The sequence below is a fragment of the Rhinatrema bivittatum genome, chromosome 4 (assembly GCF_901001135.1).
Source record: "Rhinatrema bivittatum chromosome 4, aRhiBiv1.1, whole genome shotgun sequence".
NCBI classification, from domain to species: Eukaryota; Metazoa; Chordata; class Amphibia; order Gymnophiona; family Rhinatrematidae; genus Rhinatrema; species Rhinatrema bivittatum.
In genome coordinates, this window is record NC_042618.1 from 76,444,035 (window position 1) to 76,457,676 (window position 13,642).

A 13,642-nucleotide genomic window follows, 5' to 3' on the forward strand; every position below is an offset into this window, starting at 1 on the left:
CCCCCAGAGAAGGTGAAAGAAGTCCCACAGATGGAGGCTGGCAGGGCTGATATGGGGAACTCCGTTTGATTCCTGACTCAAGCATCCTTGTCTTCAGTGGCTGGAGCTGCGGTTGCTGCGGAGGCAGCGTTCACAGCCCTTGGAAGAATGAACTCATGGGCTCTGCGCAACGTAGTAACTGGATTTATACAAGAGGCAAACCTTTTTCAATGGAAAGAAAATTCTTGAACTAGGTAGGGGTCATGATATAAAGCTCCAAGAGGGTAGACTCAGAACCAACATCAGAAAATATGTTTTTCATGGAAAGGGTGGTGGAGATCTGGAGTGCCCTCCTAGTGGAGGCGGTGGAGAATAAAATAGTGCAGAATGCAAGAAGGTATGGAATAAACACAGTGATGATAACTTTCAAAACTGCTCACATGCTCCCATTTAAGCATTATATGGACACACACTAATTTACTACTGTATTTTATATCCTGTGTGTAAATGAAATGAGCAGGTTGTAAGTTACGAGTACATGTGCATGCAAACATCCTCACGCATGTAAACATCATGAGCTGCGCAAGGAGCAACATTTATCTGGATAAGTTCTGATTTAAATTTAAGTAGAGCTTTTAGAATTATGCAGCTATCTGATTTATCTGGCTAAACAGCACTTTTTTTAGACATCCACTATCTTACATATCAGGATAAGGGTAAGTAACACTTGTCAGACTTATCCGGCTAAGTAGTACCTGCTGCTACTTAGCTTGATAAAATCGGAATATAGCTAGATTAGCGGTAGTACTTATATGGATAAGTTCAAATTTGTTCGTCAAAGTAGCAGCAAAAATACTACTTAGCTGGATAAGTCGGATAAGTGTGCGCATATTTGTACTTCATATTTTAAAGGGTTATGCGAGTAGATTTTACTTGCATTATTTAGACTCATTTACCCCCCCTCCCCCTGGAAGACATGTTTTGCATGCGTAAGTCAAAGCACTTTTCAACAGGCACGTGGCACTGAAATTACAAGTTTTACTAATTAGTCTACTAGCTCGCCCAGGCCTTGTTTAGGTCATCTAGACCCTCCTGGTTTTTCAGCCTGAAGTCCTTCTATTTCACCTAGACCCCCTACTTAGTCATTTTATCTCTTTTGTTTACAATGACTTACTTCTGATATTGAGCATGTATGTTGAAATTTTTAAAATAGCATTTCCTCGCATATATGCTATTTTACATGCATAAGTGCTATTTTTTACACATGCACATTTTGAAAATTCACCTTAAAGGATCCCTAGATATGGTAATGAAGCACTGCGGTAGCATGCATGGCGAGACAGTTACAAACTTACTGGGAGTTGCATCAAACCGCAATAGTGCTCTAACGTGCGTTAAACAGCATATATAGAGCACTGTCGTGGTGTTATTGCATGATATACAGGATATTTTGCCACGTGGCCTAGGTCCAATCCCTGGAACTTGCTCCTATTATGTGATAAAGCAAGGGCAGGTTGGCGTTATTTTAAAAAAATGGTGATAAATAGGCTGGGTGCTATAGGACACCCTGGCCCCATCATGGGACCTTCATCTAATTTTTAAAGTTTGGGGAGTGCAGGAGGGAGGGGGGTCAGGGGTATGGATGAACCCCAATGACTTTTTTATACATTTGGGGGCAGAAGGAGGGAGAGGGAATGGGGTAGCCTCACTGAGCTCCAATAAACCCCAATAATTTTCAGTTATACTTTTGGGGGGAATCAGGTGCCTGGGGGGAGGGGGCACTATATCCCAACAAGGTTCTATAACTATTGGGTGGGGGGTGACCCTGAATCCCAATGACTTTTATTTTAACCATGGGGGGAACTGAGGGTACCCATGTGTAAAATGGTTACTTTTTTTTTTACACTTTGAGTTGGGGCCATCTCAAGTGGTGGCCCCAGGTTGAACCAGGGTCCAGCCCTGACCCCCGCTCAACATTTTGTTCGCCATGGCAAATTTTTGTTTTTGGCAGTGGCCCCTTAAGGAGATGGCGGTCCCTTGAAGTTGGGGCCACCTTCGCACCTAAAAGTCTGCTAGCTGTGTTCTTTAGTCTTGCAGTTTTTGGTCACAAGGCAAAAGCTACAGTGTTTTTTGGGGGCGGGGTGGTGATACCCCCCTCGCGATAGATGGACCCCCCCCTCCTGTGAAAAAACATTGCGGTTCAATGCAGCTAGGCCTTAAACAGAAGGCATGGCTGGGAAGACTAGATGAGCTATTTATGTCTTTTTCTGCCATCATTATTATCTTACTATGATTTGGGGTCCATGTTTGTTGAGTACTGGAAGGAGCTCAGGGTTACGGATGGGACTGTTAAGCAAATTGTTTAAATATCAGAGTATTCCTTAAAGCAGTGGTTCTCAACTAACAGATAATGCCCACATGTGTGACACACTGCTCATTACAATCCATGGTATAAATAAAACAAGAGCCCAAGTATTACTTTTATTGTTAAGAATGACACAAGGGAAAGATAAGCGTACTCTCTCTGAACAGAAATTATATAAATAGTAAGCTTCCCATACCAGAACAGCACTAACTACCAGCACTCAAACTAAAAATCCTACCTATAAAAAAGCAACACTGCAAATATTACATGAGGCCCTAAAACACCAATAAACCTCCTATTAGGAAAACAGAAAAAGCCAAGCTGCTCTAGATCCCTACACAGCTCCTACATTCTAGTAGCATACCTCACCTCGGTCACATGCGCAGAACACAGACAAATCCTCACCTAACACAGAATAAAGAGACCATAAAGTATAAATAGAAATGTGCAGACAGAAACTGACGTGGAAACCACAAGCCAGACTTTGTATGCAGTGCAACAGTGGAAAAATATAAACATCAATAGTTCTCAAAAAAACATCAAGAAATATAAAATCAATAGTAGTAAAACCATTCAAATTAAAAACTCATATCAAATATTTCTAGACACCAATAAAATATTTCAAACAGCAGACACAAAGACCCAATAATTAAAAGATAAAAAAATCCTCTGCTCTCTATGGGGCTGATGTAATAAGACCCGCGGCAAAATAGGTGCTCGTTATGTGCACGGATTTGATCACCGCACGCAGCTGAAGCTGCCGCTTCTGCGGGATGTAAAAAAAAAAATTATGCAAATTGCTTGCGTGCAGAAATCCATACAAGTATCGAAAAATGCACGTACCTAAGCGCGGTACAGGGCCTATGTAATAAGCGGCTGCATCTGTGCTCAAACCTGCGCTAATAATCCACGCATAAAAACGAGTGAGCGAGCAAACGGGTCTCCCTATTAAGTGAAGGTATGGCCCTGGAAAGTATTTTAATATTTCAAATAACTGTGCTGCAGAAAACATGGCAAATATTTTCATGGATGCCTATTCACAACAATCTTGCTGCTCTTCTGGCCGTGTATCTGTCCGCCCAGGGAAGCACCTACCCCAGATGTCGTGAAAAGCGCTTTGCTAAGCTGGCCACTCTGAAGTTGAGATAGGCATTCAGCCAGACGCTTATTAGGCCACTCATGCTCGTGTGTTCGTGGCAGAAAAATCTGCACAATCGGGCGCCCAAAAAGGCATCTAGCATACCTTGCCATTTGGGTGCTCAGCTAGGCGCGTAGTTGCTCGCATATCTGCAGGATCGGGTGCCCAGAAAGGCGCCTAGCTACCATTGCCGCTCGGGCACGACCAAGTAAGTGCTTAGCTCAGCGCCCGAGCGGCAATGGTAGCTAGGCACCTTTCTGGGCGCCGGACAGCATACATTTGTGACCAAGTAAAGTGCCTAGCCTTTCTAGGCGCCTAGCTACCGCTGCTGCACGGGCGCAGAGCTAGGCACTTACTTGGTCGCAAATCTATACGATCGGGCACCCAGAAAAGCGCCTAGCTAAGTTGACCACTCGGATGCCGAGATAGGAGCTCAGCTGGGTGTTTTTCAGGATGCTTGGATGCCGACATAGGCCCCCCTCCCAAGTTGGCGCTGACAGTGAACTTGTGCTCTGACCATGGCGGTAAAAAACCCACATTAAAATACCCGCACTAGCACTAGCGTGGCTCCCTGCATTGCCTATGATTAGCTAATTGCCTCCTTTGCATGTCGTTAGCATGCATTCGCGCAGGAAAAACCACGGGTCTGTGAGCGCGTTCATACGCGCTTTTTTCCTGCGTACAAAACCCTTATTACACCCCTGTATAAAGCTTTGCACAGGAAAACGCATGTACAAACACGCGTACACACACGCACAAACCTATGGCAGCTTCAGCACCTTATTACATCGGCCCCTAATCGTAGGAACTTTTGATATCCAGGTGCCTTAAAATTGTTGTGAATTACCAGGATGATAAGGGGTTTTGCCCACAAACTTGCTCCTCTCTTTCTCACTTATACACACGCGCTCAATCACACACACACACACACACACACACACACACACATTCTCTCCCTCCTTTACACACATGCTCTTGATCTCACACACACACACATTCTGTCTCACACACATGCTGTCAATCACTCTCACACACACATACATGCTCTCTCTCGGGCACTTGCAGACACTCTCATTTACACACATGCTCTCAGTCACATACACATACACCTCTCACATACACATACTCAATCACACACATGATTTCTCACTCACACTTACACACATGAGCTATCACCCACACACACACACACACTCACACACACATACTCTCTTTCTCACACACATGTGCTCTCAATGGCACACACACATTCAATTACACACAAATATGCTCTCTTTCACTTACACACATGATCTCTCTCACTTAAAGTAAGCTGATGCTTCCAGTGCTGCCTCTCTTAGAGCAGTGCTGGAGGTGTGGGAGCGGGGCAAAGGATCCCTTGCTCCCAGCAATAAAATATAAGGTATTGGGAAGACTTAAAAGAATCGGGGGAAGGGGGTGGGGTGGGTGTGCCGCAATATTGTTAATCCTTGTAGGTGGATGAGTGGGAGGGAAGAGAGGGGGATAGCTGATTTATGATTTTCAAAAACACCGGAATGGAGGGGGGCAGTGTCTCGGTAACATTGAAAGGATTTGGGGGGTGAGGAGGGCACAGCCCGACAGGGCCTTTATAAGATATTTTTTTGGGGTAGGGAGGGGATGACCTGCTGGCCCATTTATTTATTGTTGTTTCTCTTTAATGACAGTGCTACTTAGCTGGATATCTTTAAAGATATCTGGTTAAGCCTAAGCAGGTCTACAGTTATGCCCGAAATTTGGCTAGGTTACATAGAAACATAGAAACATAGAAATGACGGCAGAAGAAGACCAAATGGCCCATCCAGTCTGCCCAGCAAGCTTCCCTCATTTCTTCTCCCATACTTATCTGTTTCTCTTAGCTCTTGGTTCTAATTCCCTTCCACCCCCGCCATTAATGTAGAGAGCGGTGGAGGAGCTGCATCCAAGTGAAATATCTAGCTTGATTAGTTAGAGGTAGTAGGAGTAGTAACCGCCGCAATAAGCAAGCTACACCCATGCTTATTTGTTTTTACCCAGATTATGTTATACAGCCCTTATTGGTTGTTTATCTTCTCCCCTGCTGTTGAAGCAGAGAGCTATGCTGGATATGCATCGAAAGTGAAGTATCAGGCACATTTGGTTTGGGGTAGTAACCGCCGTGACAAGCCAGCTACTCCCCGCTTTGTGAGTGTGAATCCTTTTTTCTTCTCCCCTGCCGTTGAAGTTATGCTGGATATGCGTGAAGTATCAGTTTTTCTTTTCCCCTGCCGTTGAAGCAGAGAGCTATGCTGGAAATTCGTGATGTATCAGTCTTTCTCCGATGCCGTTGAAGTAGAGAGCCATGCTGGATATGCGTCGAGAGTGAAGTATCAGGTACATTTGGTTTGGGGTAGTAAACCGCCGTAACAAGCCAGCTACTCCCCGCTTTGTGAGTGCGAACCCTTTTTTCTTCTCCCCTGCCGTTTAAGCAGAGAGCTCTGCTGGATGTGTGAAGTAACAGTTTTTTCTTTTCCCCTGCTGTTGAAGCAGAGAACTATGCTGGATATGCATTGAAAGTGAAGTATAAGAATGGAGTGATCAAGCTAGTTGAAAGGCATCAGGAATAGAGGAAGGTGGAGGTAGTAATCTGGATATTTGGTTTGGGGTAGTAACCGCCGTAACAAGCCAGCTACTCCCGTCATTGTGAGTGCAAATCCTTTTTTCCACATTTCCTCATGCTGTTGAATCTTAGAGTGATGTTGGAGTCACAGTAACCATGTGTATGTTTATTGACTAAGGGTATTGTCTCCAGGCAGTAGCCATCATTCTGGCGAGTCACCCACTCTTCATTGGCGGCCTCTTGACTTTATGGATCCACAGTGTTTATCCCACGCCCCTTTGAAGTCCTTCACAGTTCTGGTCTTCACCACTTCCTCCGGAAGGGCATTCCAGGCATCCACCACCCTCTCCGTGAAGAAATACTTCCTGACATTGGTTCTGAATCTTCCTCCCTGGAGCTTCAAATCGTGACCCCTGGTTCTGCTGATTTTTTTCTTATGGTAAAGGTTTGTCGTTGCCTTTGGATCATTAAAACCTTTCAAGTATCTGAAAGTCTGTATCATATCACCTCTGCTCCTCCTTTCCTCCAGGGTGTACATATTTAGATTCTTCAATCTCTCCTCGTACGTCATGCGATGAAGATCCTCCACCTTCCTGGTCGCCCTTCTCTGTACCGCTTCCATCTTGTCTTTGTCTTTTTGTAGATACGGTCTCCAGAACTGAACACAGTACTCCAGGTGAGGCCTCACCAAGGACCTGTACAAGGGAATAATCACTTCCCTTTTCTTACTCGATATTCCTCTCTCTATGCAGCCCAGCATTCTTCTGGCTTTTGCTATCGCCTTGTCGCATTGTTTCGCAGACTTCATATCATTAGACACTATCACCCCAAGGTCCCTCTCCTGCTCCGTGCACGTCAGCCTTTCCCCCCCCATCGAATACAGTTCATTCGGATTTCCGCTCCCCATATGCATGACTTTGCACTTCTTGGCATTGAATCTCAGCTGCCATATCTTCGACCACTCTTCCAGTTTCCTTAGATCCCGTCTCATTCTCTCCACTCCTTCCGGCGTGTCCACTCTGTTGCAGATCTTAGTGTCATCCGCAAAAAGACAAACCTTACCTTCTATCCCGTCCGCAATGTCGCTCACAAAGATATTGAACAGGACCGGTCCCAACACCGATCCTTGCGGTACACCGCTTAAAACCGCTCTCTCTTCAGAGAAGGTTCCGTTTACCATCACACATTGTCTTCTGTCCGTCAACCAATTTGCAATCCAGGTCACCACCTTGTCACTCACTCCCAGCTTCTCGTTTTATTCACCAGTCTCCTGTGCGGAACCGTATCAAAAGCTTTGCTGAAATCCAAGTATATGACATCGAGCGCTCTTCCTTGGTCCAATTCCTTGGTTACCCAGTCAAAAAAGTCAATCAGATTTGTCTGACAGGATCTTCCCCTGGTGAATCCATGTTGCCTCTGGTCCATCAATTCTCCGGACTGTAGATAGTTCACTATTCTCTCTTTCAGCAGAGACTCCATTACTTTTCCCACCACCGAAGTGAGGCTAACCGGCCTGTAGTTGCCAGCCTCCTCCCTGTTCCCACTCTTGTGAAGCGGGACCACCACCGCTCTTCTCCAGTCTCTCGGCACCACTCCCGTTTCTAGGGATCTATTGAACAGGTCACACAGCGGACCCGCCAGAACATCTCTGAGCTCCCTCAATATCCTTGGATGAATCCCATCAGGCCCCATGGCTTTGTCCACTTTCAGGTTCTTTAGCTCTTCCCACATATTTTCTACTGTAAAAGGATTTTCATCTATTCCACTTCCCTCCAGTTTCTTGTTGTGTAGAGATGGTCCTTCTCCAGGGTCTTCTTTAGTGAACACAGAGCTGAAGTATTCGTTTAATATTTCTGCCATTTCTTCGTCTGTCTCCACACATTGATCATTACCACCTTTCAATTTCACTATACCACTTTGGACCTTTCTCTTTTCGCTGATGTATCTGAAAAATGTTTTGTCACCATTTTTTATCTCCTTGGCAATCCTCTCTTCTGCTTGATTTTTTGCCAACTTGATTGTTTTCTTCGTCTCCCTCAGTTGATACAAATATTCTTCTTTGTGCTCCTCCCTTTGGGATCCTTTATATTTCTTGAATGCTGTTCTTTTAGCTTTAGGTTAGCTAGATAACGCAACCCTTCCCCGGAACGCCCCTGAACGACTCCTCTTTTATCAGCTAAATTATAGCCAGATAAGTGACTGAATATGCCATATTTGCCATTCAGAAGGGTAACTTGTGAGTTATCCATCTAAATGGCTTTTAAATATTGACCTCAATACCTACAATTGAACCTTACCCACCAGAAAGTAAAAGCATGGGCTATAGATTTGTTACCTCTACAGTTTATTAAAAGCAAACTCTTAATATAATTACAGAAATGCTGTACATTACAATGATTTTTTTTTCAGTGCAGCTGTTTTATAATATTTAAGAACAGAGCCCTCTGGGATTACAATTTCTTGACTAATTAAATCTAAAATCTTATAAAATCTAAGATAAGAACTACTCTGAGTATTCTGAACTGAAAAGAAGAAAGAATTAAAATCTCATCAGAGATGAACAGAGACATTGAACATCATTAAGAAATTTTTGAAATGCCCACGCTGTCTGCACTTCACATAGCTAGGACAATTATAGATTTGTAAGGGTGGATGGAAATAACTGGCTAGTAAAACTTTCATTCAGATCTTTAGGAGATCCAGATTGAAGCTTTAAGTCTTATGGCCAGAGGGGTTTGCACACAATGCATTTGTTATCCATTTTCATCCTGGGGCGAGCTGACGTTAATTGGTTCTATGGTGTTTAAGGTTACCCCTCTAGCCCTTAGCTAGTGATCTCAGTTCTTCCAGTGTGGGAGTCCAAGAAAATTGTAATACAATGCTCCGACAGAGTAGGGGCTCCCTAATGTCTGCTTGTCAGTACCCCGACTTTTACGGTGCTGGGTACTCATATGCAGACATTAGGGAAAAGGCACAGGACTGCTGCTACAGCCAAGTCCAAAAGCAAAGCACGTTCCCGCCAGCATTGTCTGAATTATCAAGAAGGCTGCTCACCCTGTAAAAAATGCTGGCAGCAGTAATTTTGTTCTGGGCTTGACAGCTGCTTGGTTTGATTGCCACCATTACTACCCTTAACATAAGGCTTTGGGTAACCAGCAGGGATCAGCAGTTAAGAGTTACTGCCCCCTTAACAGAAGCAGGGGGGTAACCTGCACACAGCGTTAGTTACTACCATAAGAGGCTTGATGGGCAGACTGGATGTAGTATTTGGTCTTTTTTTTTGCCGTCATTACTATGTTATTATATTACTGCGTCAGAAGGAGCCCTGCAACACAGAGCAGTTACTGAATCAGAAAGAAGGAGGGGAAAGAGAGAAAAGACGTAATACTACTATGATAATTTCAGAAAGTTATGATTGAAGTGAGGAAAGGTAATGCTGTCTAAAGGAAAAGGCTGCTTGGTCATGTAGTTCCAGAGGGGTAGTTAACTGAGGCAACTCAGGGTGTGGTTTTGGACAGGGAGAAAAGTCTCCTGAAGAGACTGTAAGAGGCAGAGTTCAGATTGTCAGGAGACTGCCCGGTGAGGCAGGACCTGGCTGGATGGGGGCCCTGGTGGGGATGTGCATGTACTCAGGCTGGGTGAGTCTGCCGTTGGGCCCAGCAGCTTGGACAATGTATGACAGAAAAGAGGTTTGGTTACTGCACACAGCTTAATCCAATCTGTAGATAATATAACATTTATTTCTGACTTGCCTTCTGGAAGGCTCTGGTGTTGCAAGAAAAGAAACCGTCCTGTTGCCTATGGAGAAACAAGCGATATGAGAAAATAAAGGCATTCTTTTACTGCAAGTGCCTGGCTGTGGTATGTTTTCCAGTGATCTGGCAGTGGTCCAGGGCAGCACATGTCACATAGGCAAAACAAATAAAAATTAAAAAACAGCAAACATAACTGGTTCAAAAACTAAAAGTGAGAGGGCATGAAAAAGAAAGCAAAGAAATCATGAAATCAGTAGAACGTTACATAGTAGAAAGCAGTCAGGGTGTGCAGGGATAAAAAAATTGGTTTTTGTTTTTCGGTTCATTTTCGGGAGGTTTTTTCCCATAAATTTTGGGTGGAAAAAAAAGAAACAAGCCTTAAAAAAACAAAAGACAGAAATGAACCAATGCCGTACATCAGAATGGCACTATCTGTTGGGGTGAATACACTGGAGTTAATTAACTCTGGCATGACCCCAGCGGATGGTGTCAGTTTACGAAGAAAGAAGAAAAAAGAGGACAGCATTGTCGCTGCTCTGAGGCCTGAGCTATGAGCTTGGGCCTGACCTTAGGCTGAGGTTCTTGCATCAGGACTCGGCCTCTGGGCTGGGCTGCAGTGTAGGACCTGGGTCCAAACCCTGGCCTAGGCTGAGGCCTAGGCATCGGGACCTGGCCTCTGAGTTAGGCCCCGGCATCGGGTCTGGGTCAAGACTCAGGGGTCGGGACCCATCCTCTGGGCTAGGCCAGGATGCCAGGCCTGGACCTTGGCCAAAGCTGAGACCCAGTTGTCAGGACCTGACCTGGTGGCTTCTTTGGATACCTGATGTACCTGGTAAATGAACATTTTTGTGGGGCTTGTATCTTGGCCAAGGCCCAGTGGGCCTAGGTCAAGACCCCAACATCGTGTTTGGGCCTAGGCTGTGGCCCCTGCTTTGGGCCTTGGCATATACCCTAGATGAGGCCCTGGCTTCAAGGTGAGGTACCGGTACTGCGCTCGGGCATAGGCCATGGCCCTGCTTTGGGCCTCAGTTTATGCCCTAGGTGAGACCTAGGCCTGATGAATTCTTTTTAAACAAATGCAATAAATAAGGTTTCTTTCATTTGGGGACTCTCAATTCATTTCAGGGCCCCCCAAATGAAACAAAATTGCCCTTAATCGTCACGCTTCGCACATTCATATAAAACAAATGCACATCCCTATAAAGCAGATCTACCGTGGTATAAAGTGATTGTCATTACTGTTCATAATGGACAATGTATTAAGTACTTTATTTTGAAAGTGACTTGTTTTATGTACATCACTTTGGGAGATTTTTCATCTGCAAAATGATTTATAAATACTGCTAAATAAATACAAATAGGTGTACTTTGAAAATCGATTAGGGGGTTGAGTGTTTAAAAGTATGTGCAAAACCCCATTTTGCATATAATTTTACCCACACTAGGAAGAACATTCCTTAGGGCAGTGTCAGGGTAGAGAAAGCCAAATACTTTCTGTTCTGCCTCTGCAGTATATATATATATATATATATATATATATATATATATATATATAATGCTGCCTCCCTGTGTTATCTTACAATAATTGCACAGCTTAGATGCTCTGCATGCTGTAGAGCTAACCCTCCTTATTATTGTTTAAATGCTGCTGAGCTTCTGATTGGATCTGTTCCTGTTTCCTCCCCTTCTGTCTGGTTCTCTTGCTTCTTATTGGTCTTTTGCCTCTTGGAGTCCTGCTGAAAGTTCAGTTTGGAACTGGCTCTTGACAAGCTTGCAGCTTGCCTGGATCCTCTGCAGGCTCTTGGAATCATCACTCTTTTTACCTTGCTTCCTTGTATTTCTTTCTCATTTATTTCCCACCAACTGTTGGTTTCTGCTATTTACCGGTAGCTACATTTTCTTCTATGGTTGCAGTCGTCTGCCTGTGACTGAGCTGTCAGAGTTTCTCATCATAGCTGTATCAGGTCTGCTGTCTGTGCAGTTATCTTCAGTACCATACCATTCGCTGTGAGTGTCAAATTGTTTAGCATTCAATAAATGTTTTGGTATTAAGATCTGAGTTCTCTCTGACTTTGGAAGCTAAAAAGAAAAGGAAGAGGTTTAACTTTCTGTATAAGCTCCCAAACTAGGACATCGGGAACTGAGGACAGAACACTTTTGATTTTCGAATGTACGTGCACAAATGTCTATGCAGAAAGTTACGCCTGCTCAGGAGCAGGCTTAACTTTCTGCACGTCTGTGTATACGCATGCAGGGACAACCTATGAATTTTCAAAGTGGTTCATATGCAAAGCAAGCTAACGCTTTGCAAATTTGAGCTAAAGATGATGAGTGCAAAATACCTGCAGACTTTCACCCTTTATGGGCTGCTAAGAAAGTACCCTTTCTATGTTAATGTATGTACAAAGAGTAATTGAAGACGCAGGCCCTGATGTTGCATAGGCAACTGTCTAGGGCACCAAATACCTGGGGCTGAAAAGGAGCCAGCGTCTCTTGTTTTACTATCACGTGCCGGCATAACCTCAAAGGAATCTTGCAGTGGCATTCTGGAAGGCCAGCTCTGGAGACCCTCCCTCCCCTTCCCTTTTTGCCATTCTCCAGTGGAAATCTCCCTCCCCACCCCTGCTGGGAATAAGGTTAGTGAAGGGTGACCACATTTCTTACTTGACAGCTAGAGAAAGTTATTACCCATTTTTCACATTGCTAATAAAGGCTTATTACTAATGCAAAATGATTGCTTATCCAGTGTGTCTTCTGCTGTAATGGACAGCCAAGCTACATTTTGCTAGTCAAATTAAGCTTTGATTAGAAGGTAAAGATTGGCCTTTTCTGTTTCTTCATTAAAATATTTCTCTCCAGGTAGATTTGGATCTTATCAGGGCTCTGCAGTTCCAATTAATATTACTGCTAGGTGTCCTGGAATTATACCAGAAGATATGTAATTTTAAATAACAAGGAAAAAAATAATGCATGCAGAGATGTTTGTCTTTAATTGGCTTTTTGTAAAAACTGCTTAAGTCCTTAGCTACTTAGTGCTTGGCAATATCAGTGTGATTATGGTAAACAGACTCACTGCATATCAGATCTTCACTTCATCGTCCATCATTTAGAGAGACGACAGGTGATTGAGAAAACACTCGGCAGCTTTTCTCATTTATTCCCAGCTTAGGGTAGGTCATTTTATAACAACCCCTGGAACTTGTGGTTTCAAAGATGCACAAGCTACATCAGTATTCAAAACAAACATTTGTGCAGAAGTTCATTTTGAAAATTGTCCACAATCTCATGCAGAAGCTAATTTGCACAAAGTTATACCTGCGGACAGCTCAAGGCAATCTGCTATCTGATGCATGGGATGAAATGGTGCCCCCCCAACCAAAGACCTGACGCAGGTAAATTCACCAAGAAGGCCAAGGGATGAGATAGGGGAGAGGGAGGAGGGTGCCCTTGGAGGTTTGGTGAGCAGTCCCTTGCAGTCTGGGCGTTTTGATGATTTGAAATGCTGGTGAATGATGGAGGCAAGGAGTGAGGGTTCCCAAAGGTGTAGCAGATAGTGTCAGTGATAATATTTCTAGAAAGTTGGCAAGTCTGCCACACTCTCAGGAGCCCTACCACCTGCCTCCCATCCTTCCCCAGCATCTGCATCCTAGGAAAGTTGGAGATAGGTGAATGGTGGGAGTCTGTGTGAGGCACTCTCTTGGGGCTGGTGCAAGGTGAACCTTATAGCCATGTTCTCCCTCCACCTCACCAGTGGGCTCTTCCCATACACAATTAAAAATTGTGTATTTATAATAACAGATTTTACCTGA